The sequence below is a fragment of the Nothobranchius furzeri genome, chromosome 10 (assembly GCF_043380555.1).
Source record: "Nothobranchius furzeri strain GRZ-AD chromosome 10, NfurGRZ-RIMD1, whole genome shotgun sequence".
Lineage (NCBI taxonomy): Eukaryota > Metazoa > Chordata > Actinopteri > Cyprinodontiformes > Nothobranchiidae > Nothobranchius > Nothobranchius furzeri.
Window position 1 is genome coordinate 19,578,707 of NC_091750.1, and position 10,262 is coordinate 19,588,968.

Sequence of the window (10,262 nt, forward strand, 5' to 3'; positions counted from 1 at the left end):
TGGAGTCATTAGCACTTATGGTTTTTAAATGGCACCCAGAATTATGTTGCACAAAGCACAATTTCACATCATTCTGGGTTCATTTGTGTGAAAACAAGGTCCAATCAGGCTGAAACGTTACAGGAAGGTAGAATCTATTGAGTTGTAAGTGAACTGAACGTTTCATGATGATAGCACTTTCCTAAGGGGGTCAAACCATGTCCCAAAGGTCACCGGGCCTGGTGTCAATTTAAATAAGTAGTCCAGTTACACATTTGTGGGCTCATAACTTGGCTTCTGAATGTCCTAGAGTGATCAGGTTTGTTTCAGAGTTCTCCAATCAACAGTCCCTACAACCACAAAAAGGAATGGAGTCATTAGCACTTATGGTTTGTAAATGGCACCCAGAATTATGTTGCACGAAGCACAATTTCACATCATTCTGGGTCCATTTGTGTGAAAACAAGGTCCATTCAGGCTGAAACGTTACAAGAAGGTAGAATCTATTAAGTTGTAATTGATCTGAACGTTTCATGATGATCGCACATTCCTAAGGGGGTCAAACCATGTCCCAAATGTCACCAGATCTGTTGTCAATTTAAAGAAGGAGTCCAGTTACACATTTGTGGGCTTATAACTTGGCTTCTGAATATCCTAGAGAGGTCAGGTTTAATTTAGAGTACTCCAATTAACAGCCCCCATTACCCCAAAAAGGAATGGAGTCATTAGCACTTATGGTTTTTAAATGGCACCCAGAATTATGTTGCACGAAGCACAATTTCACATCATTCTGGGTCCATTTGTGTGAAAACAAGGTCCAATCAGGCTGAAACGTTACAAGAAGGTAGAATCTATTGAGTTGTAAGTGATCTGAACGTTTCATGATGATCGCACATTCCTATAGGGGGTCAAACCATGTCCCAAAGGTCACTGGGCCTGGTGTCACTTCAAAGAAGTAGTCCAGTTACACCTTTGTGGGCTTATAACTTGGCTTCTGAATGTCCTAGAGAGGTCAGGTTTGTTTTAGTGTACTCCAATCAACAGCCCCTACAACCACAAAAAGGAATGGAGTCATTAGCACTTATAGTTTGTAAATGGCACAGAGAATTAGGTTGCACAAAACACAATTTCACATCATTCTGGGTCCATTTGTGTGAAAACAAGGTCCAATCAGGCTGAAACGTTACAGGAAGGTAGAATCTATTGAGTTGTAAGTGATCTGAACGTTTCATGATGATCGCATATTCCTATAGGGGGTCAAACCATGTCCCAAAGGTCACCGGGCCTGGTGTCACTTTAAAGAAGTAGTCCAGTTACACATTTGTGGGCTTATAACTTGGCTTCTGAATATCCTAGAGAGGTCAAGTTTGTTTTAGAGTACTCCAATTAACAGCCCCTATTACCTCAAAAAGGAATGGAGTCATTAGCACTTATGGTTTTTAAATGGCACCCAGAATTATGTTGCACGAAGCACAATTTCACATCATTCTGGGTCCATTTGTGTGAAAACAAGGTCCAATCAGGCTGAAATGTTACAAGAAGGTAGAATCTATTGAGTTGTAAGTGATCTGAACGTTTCATGATGATCGCACATTCCTAAGGGGGTCAAACCATGTCCCAAAGGTCACCGGATCTGGTGTCACTTTAAAGAAGTAGTCCAGTTACACATTTGTGGGCTTATAACTTGGCTTCTGAATGTCCTAGAGAGATCAGGTTTGTTTTAGTGTACTCCAATCAACAGCCCCTACAACCACAAAAAAGAATGGAGTCATTAGCACTTATGGTTTGTAAATGGCACCCAGAATTATGTTGCACGAAGCACAATTTCAAATCATTCTGGGTCCATTTGTATGAAAACAAGGTCCAATCAGGCTGAAACGTTACAAGAAGGTAGAATCTATTGAGTTGTAAGTTATCTGAACGTTTCATGATGATCGCACATTCCTATAGGGGGTCAAACCATGTCCCAAAGGTCACCGGGCCTGGTGTCACTTTAAAGAAGTAGTCCAGTTACACCTTTGTGGTTTTATAACTTGGCTTCTGAATGTCCTAGAGAGATCAGGTTTGTTTTAGTGTACTCCAATCAACAGTCCCTACATCCACAAAAAGGAATGGAAACATTAGCACTTATGGTTTTTAAATGGCACCCAGAATTATGTTGCACGAAGCACAATTTCACATCATTCTGGGTTCATTTGTGTGAAAACAAGGTCCAATAGGGCTGAAACGTTACAGAAAGGTAGAATCTATTGAGTTGTAAGTGATCTGAACGTTTCATGATGATCGCACATTCTCATAGGGGGTCAAACCATGTCCCAAAGGTCAACGGGCCTGGTGTCACTTTAAAGAAGTAGTGCAGTTACACCTTTTTGGGCTTATAACTTGGCTTCTGAATATCCTAGAGAGGTCAGGTTTAATTTAGAGTACTCCAATTAACAGCCCCTATTACCTCAAAAAGGAATGGAGTCATTAGCACTTATGGTTTTTAAATGGCACCCAGAATTATGTTGCACGAAGCACAATTTCACATCATTCTGGGTCCATTTGTGTGAAAACAAGGTCCAATCAGGCTGAAACGTTACAAGAAGGTAGAATCTATTGAGTTGTAAGTGATCTGAACGTTTCATGATGATCGCACATTCCTATAGGGGGTCAAACCATGTCCCAAAGGTCACCGGATCTGGTGTCACTTTAAAGAAGTAGTCCAGTTACACATTTGTGGGCTTATAACTTGGCTTCTGAATGTCCTAGAGAGATCAGGTTTATTTTAGTGTACTTCAATCAACAGCCCCTACAACCACAAAAAGGAATGTTGTCATTAGCACTTATGGTTTTTAAATGGCACCCAGAATTATGTTGCACGAAGCACAATTTCACATCATTCTGGGTTCATTTGTGTGAAAACAAGGTCGATAGGGCTGAAACATTACAGAAAGGTAGAATCTATTGAGTTGTAAGTGATCTGAACGTTTCATGGTGATAGCAATTTCCTAAGGGGTTCAAACCATGTCCCAAAGGTCACCGGATCTGGTGTCACTTTAAAGAAGTAGTCCAGTTACACATTTGTGGGCTTATACCTTGGCTTCTGAATGTCCTAGAGAGATCAGGTTTGTTTTAGTGTACTCCAATCAACAGCCCCTACAACCACAAAAAGGAATGGAGTCATTAGCACTTATGGTTTGTAAATGGCACCCAGAATTATGTTGCACGAAGCACAATTTCACATCATTCTGGGTCCATTTGTGTGAAAACAAGGTCCAATCAGGCTGAAACGTTACAAGAAGGTAGAATCTATTGAGTTGTAAGTGATCTGAACGTTTCATGATGATCGCACATTCCTATAGCGGGTCAAACCATGTCCCAAAGGTCACCGGGCCTGGTGTCACTTTAAAGAAGTAGTCCAGTTACACATTTGTGGGCTTATAACTTGGCTTCTGAATATCCTAGAGAGGTCAAGTTTGTTTTAGAGTACTCCAATTAACAGCCCCTATTACCTCAAAAAGGAATGGAGTCATTAGCACTTATGGTTTTTAAATGGCACCCAGAATTATGTTGCACGAAGCACAATTTCACATCATTCTGGGTCCATTTGTGTGAAAACAAGGTCCAATCAGGCTGAAATGTTACAAGAAGGTAGAATCTATTGAGTTGTAAGTGATCTGAACGTTTCATGATGATCGCACATTCCTAAGGGGGTCAAACCATGTCCCAAAGGTCACCGGATCTGGTGTCACTTTAAAGAAGTAGTCCAGTTACACATTTGTGGGCTTATAACTTGGCTTCTGAATGTCCTAGAGAGATCAGGTTTGTTTTAGTGTACTCCAATCAACAGCCCCTACAACCACAAAAAAGAATGGAGTCATTAGCACTTATGGTTTGTAAATGGCACCCAGAATTATGTTGCACGAAGCACAATTTCAAATCATTCTGGGTCCATTTGTATGAAAACAAGGTCCAATCAGGCTGAAACGTTACAAGAAGGTAGAATCTATTGAGTTGTAAGTTATCTGAACGTTTCATGATGATCGCACATTCCTATAGGGGGTCAAACCATGTCCCAAAGGTCACCGGGCCTGGTGTCACTTTAAAGAAGTAGTCCAGTTACACCTTTGTGGTTTTATAACTTGGCTTCTGAATGTCCTAGAGAGATCAGGTTTGTTTTAGTGTACTCCAATCAACAGTCCCTACATCCACAAAAAGGAATGGAAACATTAGCACTTATGGTTTTTAAATGGCACCCAGAATTATGTTGCACGAAGCACAATTTCACATCATTCTGGGGTCATTTGTGTGAAAACAAGGTCCAATAGGGCTGAAACGTTACAGAAAGGTAGAATCTATAGAGTTGTAAGTGATCTGAACGTTTCATGATGATCGCACATTCTCATAGGGGGTCAAACCATGTCCCAAAGGTCAACGGGCCTGGTGTCACTTTAAAGAAGTAGTGCAGTTACACCTTTGTGGGCTTATAACTTGGCTTCTGAATATCCTAGAGAGGTCAGGTTTAATTTAGAGTACTCCAATTAACAGCCCCTATTACCTCAAAAAGGAATGGAGTCATTAGCACTTATGGTTTTTAAATGGCACCCAGAATTATGTTGCACGAAGCACAATTTCACATCATTCTGGGTCCATTTGTGTGAAAACAAGGTCCAATCAGGCTGAAACGTTACAAGAAGGTAGAATCTATTGAGTTGTAAGTGATCTGAATGTTTCTTGATGATCGCACATTCCTAAGGGGGTCAAACCATGTCCCAAAGGTCACCGGATCTGGTGTCACTTTAAAGAAGTAGTCCAGTTACACATTTGTGGGCTTATAACTTGGCTTCTGAATGTCCTAGAGAGATCAGGTTTATTTTAGTGTACTTCAATCAACAGCCCCTACAACCACAAAAAGGAATGTTGTCATTAGCACTTATGGTTTTTAAATGGCACCCAGAATTATGTTGCACGAAGCACAATTTCACATCATTCTGGGTTCATTTGTGTGAAAACAAGGTCGATAGGGCTGAAACGTTACAGAAAGGTAGAATCTATTGAGTTGTAAGTGATCTGAACGTTTCATGGTGATAGCAATTTCCTAAGGGGTTCAAACCATGTCCCAAAGGTCACCGGATCTGGTGTCACTTTAAAGAAGTAGTCCAGTTACACATTTGTGGGCTTATACCTTGGCTTCTGAATGTCCTAGAGAGATCAGGTTTGTTTTAGTGTACTCCAATCAACAGCCCCTACAACCACAAAAAGGAATGGAGTCATTAGCACTTATGGTTTGTAAATGGCACCCAGAATTATGTTGCACGAAGCACAATTTCACATCATTCTGGGTCCATTTGTGTGAAAACAAGGTCCAATCAGGCTGAAACGTTACAAGAAGGTAGAATCTATTGAGTTGTAAGTGATCTGAACGTTTCATGATGATCGCACATTCCTATAGCGGGTCAAACCATGTCCCAAAGGTCACCGGTCCTAGTGTCACTTTAAAGAAGTAGTGCAGTTACACCTTTGTGGGCTTATAACTTGGCTTCTGAATATCCTAGAGAGGTCAGGTTTAATTTAGAGTACTCCAATTAACAGCCCCCATTACCCCAAAAAGGAATAGAGTCATTAGCACTTATGGTTTTTAAATGGCACCAAGAATTATGTTGCACAAAGCACAATTTCACATCATTCTGGGTCCATTTGTGTGAAAACAAGGTCCAATCAGGCTGAAACGTTACAAGAAGGTAGAATCTATTGAGTTGTAAGTGATCTGAACGTTTCATGATGATCACACATTCCTATAGGGGGTCAAACCATGTCCCAAAGGTCACCGGGCCTGGTGTCACTTTAAAGAAGTAGTCCAGTTACACCTTTGTGGGCTTACAACTTGGCTTCTGAATATCCTAAAGAGGTCAGGTTTGTTTTAGAGTACTCCAATTAAGAGCCCCCATTACCCCAAAAAGGAATGGAGTCATTAGCACTTATGGTTTTTAAATGGCACCCAGAATTATGTTGCACAAAGCACAATTTCACATCATTCTGGGTTCATTTGTGTGAAAACAAGGTCCAATCAGGCTGAAACGTTACAGGAAGGTAGAATCTATTGAGTTGTAAGTGATCTGAACGTTTCATGATGATAGCACTTTCCTAAGGGGGTCAAACCATGTCCCAAAGGTCACCGGGCCTGGTGTCAATTTAAATAAGTAGTCCAGTTACACATTTGTGGGCTCATAACTTGGCTTCTGAATGTCCTAGAGTGATCAGGTTTGTTTCAGAGTTCTCCAATCAACAGTCCCTACAACCACAAAAAGGAATGGAGTCATTAGAACTTATGGTTTGTAAATGGCACCCAGAATTATGTTGCACGAAGCACAATTTCACATCATTCTGGGTCCATTTGTGTGAAAACAAGGTCCATTCAGGCTGAAACGTTACAAGAAGGTAGAATCTATTAAGTTGTAATTGATCTGAACGTTTCATGATGATCGCACATTCCTAAGGGGGTCAAACCATGTCCCAAATGTCACCAGATCTGTTGTCAATTTAAAGAAGGAGTCCAGTTACACATTTGTGGGCTTATAACTTGGCTTCTGAATATCCTAGAGAGGTCAGGTTTAATTTAGAGTACTCCAATTAACAGCCCCCATTACCCCAAAAAGGAATGGAGTCATTAGCACTTATGGTTTTTAAATGGCACCCAGAATTATGTTGCACGAAGCACAATTTCACATCATTCTGGGTCCATTTGTGTGAAAACAAGGTCCAATCAGGCTGAAACGTTACAAGAAGGTAGAATCTATTGAGTTGTAAGTGATCTGAACGTTTCATGATGATCGCACATTCCTATAGGGGGTCAAACCATGTCCCAAAGGTCACTGGGCCTGGTGTCACTTCAAAGAAGTAGTCCAGTTACACCTTTGTGGGCTTATAACTTGGCTTCTGAATGTCCTAGAGAGGTCAGGTTTGTTTTAGTGTACTCCAATCAACAGCCCCTACAACCACAAAAAGGAATGGAGTCATTAGCACTTATAGTTTGTAAATGGCACCAAGAATTAGGTTGCACAAATCACAATTTCACATCATTCTGGGTCCATTTGTGTGAAAACAAGGTCCAATCAGGCTGAAACGTTACAAGAAGGTAGAATCTATTGAGTTGTAAGTGATCTGAACGTTTCATGATGATCGCATATTCCTATAGGGGGTCAAACCATGTCCCAAAGGTCACCGGGCCTGGTGTCACTTTAAAGAAGTAGTCCAGTTACACATTTGTGGGCTTATAACTTGGCTTCTGAATATCCTAGAGAGGTCAAGTTTGTTTTAGAGTACTCCAATTAACAGCCCCTTTTACCTCAAAAAGGAATGGAGTCATTAGCACTTATGGTTTTTAAATGGCACCCAGAATTATGTTGCACGAAGCACAATTTCACATCATTCTGGGTCCATTTGTGTGAAAACAAGGTCCAATCAGGCTGAAATGTTACAAGAAGGTAGAATCTATTGAGTTGTAAGTGATCTGAACGTTTCATGATGATCGCACATTCCTAAGGGGGTCAAACCATGTCCCAAAGGTCACCGGATCTGGTGTCACTTTAAAGAAGTAGTCCAGTTACACATTTGTGGGCTTATAACTTGGCTTCTGAATGTCCTAGAGAGATCAGGTTTGTTTTAGTGTACTCCAATCAACAGCCCCTACAACCACAAAAAAGAATGGAGTCATTAGCACTTATGGTTTGTAAATGGCACCCAGAATTATGTTGCACGAAGCACAATTTCACATCATTCTGGGTTCATTTGTGTGAAAACAAGGTCGATAGGGCTGAAACGTTACAGAAAGGTAGAATCTATTGAGTTGTAAGTGATCTGAACGTTTCATGGTGATAGCAATTTCCTAAGGGGTTCAAACCATGTCCCAAAGGTCACCGGATCTGGTGTCACTTTAAAGAAGTAGTCCAGTTACACATTTGTGGGCTTATACCTTGGCTTCTGAATGTCCTAGAGAGATCAGGTTTGTTTTAGTGTACTCCAATCAACAGCCCCTACAACCACAAAAAGGAATGGAGTCATTAGCACTTATGGTTTGTAAATGGCACCCAGAATTATGTTGCACGAAGCACAATTTCACATCATTCTGGGTCCATTTGTGTGAAAACAAGGTCCAATCAGGCTGAAACGTTACAAGAAGGTAGAATCTATTGAGTTGTAAGTGATCTGAACGTTTCATGATGATCGCACATTCCTATAGCGGGTCAAACCATGTCCCAAAGGTCACCGGGCCTAGTGTCACTTTAAAGAAGTAGTGCAGTTACACCTTTGTGGGCTTATAACTTGGCTTCTGAATATCCTAGAGAGGTCAGGTTTAATTTAGAGTACTCCAATTAACAGCCCCCATTACCCCAAAAAGGAATAGAGTCATTAGCACTTATGGTTTTTAAATGGCACCCAGAATTATGTTGCACAAAGCACAATTTCACATCATTCTGGGTCCATTTGTGTGAAAACAAGGTCCAATCAGGCTGAAACGTTACAAGAAGGTAGAATCTATTGAGTTGTAAGTGATCTGAACGTTTCATGATGATCACACATTCCTATAGGGGGTCAAACCATGTCCCAAAGGTCACCGGGCCTGGTGTCACTTTAAAGAAGTAGTCCAGTTACACCTTTGTGGGCTTACAACTTGGCTTCTGAATATCCTAAAGAGGTCAGGTTTGTTTTAGAGTACTCCAATTAAGAGCCCCCATTACCCCAAAAAGGAATGGAGTCATTAGCACTTATGGTTTTTAAATGGCACCCAGAATTATGTTGCACAAAGCACAATTTCACATCATTCTGGGTTCATTTGTGTGAAAACAAGGTCCAATCAGGCTGAAACGTTACAGGAAGGTAGAATCTATTGAGTTGTAAGTGATCTGAACGTTTCATGATGATAGCACTTTCCTAAGGGGGTCAAACCATGTCCCAAAGGTCACCGGGCCTGGTGTCAATTTAAATAAGTAGTCCAGTTACACATTTGTGGGCTCATAACTTGGCTTCTGAATGTCCTAGAGTGATCAGGTTTGTTTCAGAGTTCTCCAATCAACAGTCCCTACAACCACAAAAAGGAATGGAGTCATTAGAACTTATGGTTTGTAAATGGCACCCAGAATTATGTTGCACGAAGCACAATTTCACATCATTCTGGGTCCATTTGTGTGAAAACAAGGTCCATTCAGGCTGAAACGTTACAAGAAGGTAGAATCTATTAAGTTGTAATTGATCTGAACGTTTCATGATGATCGCACATTCCTAAGGGGGTCAAACCATGTCCCAAATGTCACCAGATCTGTTGTCAATTTAAAGAAGGAGTCCAGTTACACATTTGTGGGCTTATAACTTGGCTTCTGAATATCCTAGAGAGGTCAGGTTTAATTTAGAGTACTCCAATTAACAGCCCCCATTACCCCAAAAAGGAATGGAGTCATTAGCACTTATGGTTTTTAAATGGCACCCAGAATTATGTTGCACGAAGCACAATTTCACATCATTCTGGGTCCATTTGTGTGAAAACAAGGTCCAATCAGGCTGAAACGTTACAAGAAGGTAGAATCTATTGAGTTGTAAGTGATCTGAACGTTTCATGATGATCGCACATTCCTATAGGGGGTCAAACCATGTCCCAAAGGTCACTGGGCCTGGTGTCACTTCAAAGAAGTAGTCCAGTTACACCTTTGTGGGCTTATAACTTGGCTTCTGAATGTCCTAGAGAGGTCAGGTTTGTTTTAGTGTACTCCAATCAACAGCCCCTACAACCACAAAAAGGAATGGAGTCATTAGCACTTATAGTTTGTAAATGGCACCAAGAATTAGGTTGCACAAATCACAATTTCACATCATTCTGGGTCCATTTGTGTGAAAACAAGGTCCAATCAGGCTGAAACGTTACAAGAAGGTAGAATCTATTGAGTTGTAAGTGATCTGAACGTTTCATGATGATCGCATATTCCTATAGGGGGTCAAACCATGTCCCAAAGGTCACCGGGCCTGGTGTCACTTTAAAGAAGTAGTCCAGTTACACATTTGTGGGCTTATAACTTGGCTTCTGAATATCCTAGAGAGGTCAAGTTTGTTTTAGAGTACTCCAATTAACAGCCCCTATTACCTCAAAAAGGAATGGAGTCATTAGCACTTATGGTTTTTAAATGGCACCCAGAATTATGTTGCACGAAGCACAATTTCACATCATTCTGGGTCCATTTGTGTGAAAACAAGGTCCAATCAGGCTGAAATGTTACAAGAAGGTAGAATCTATTGAGTTGTAAGTGATCTGA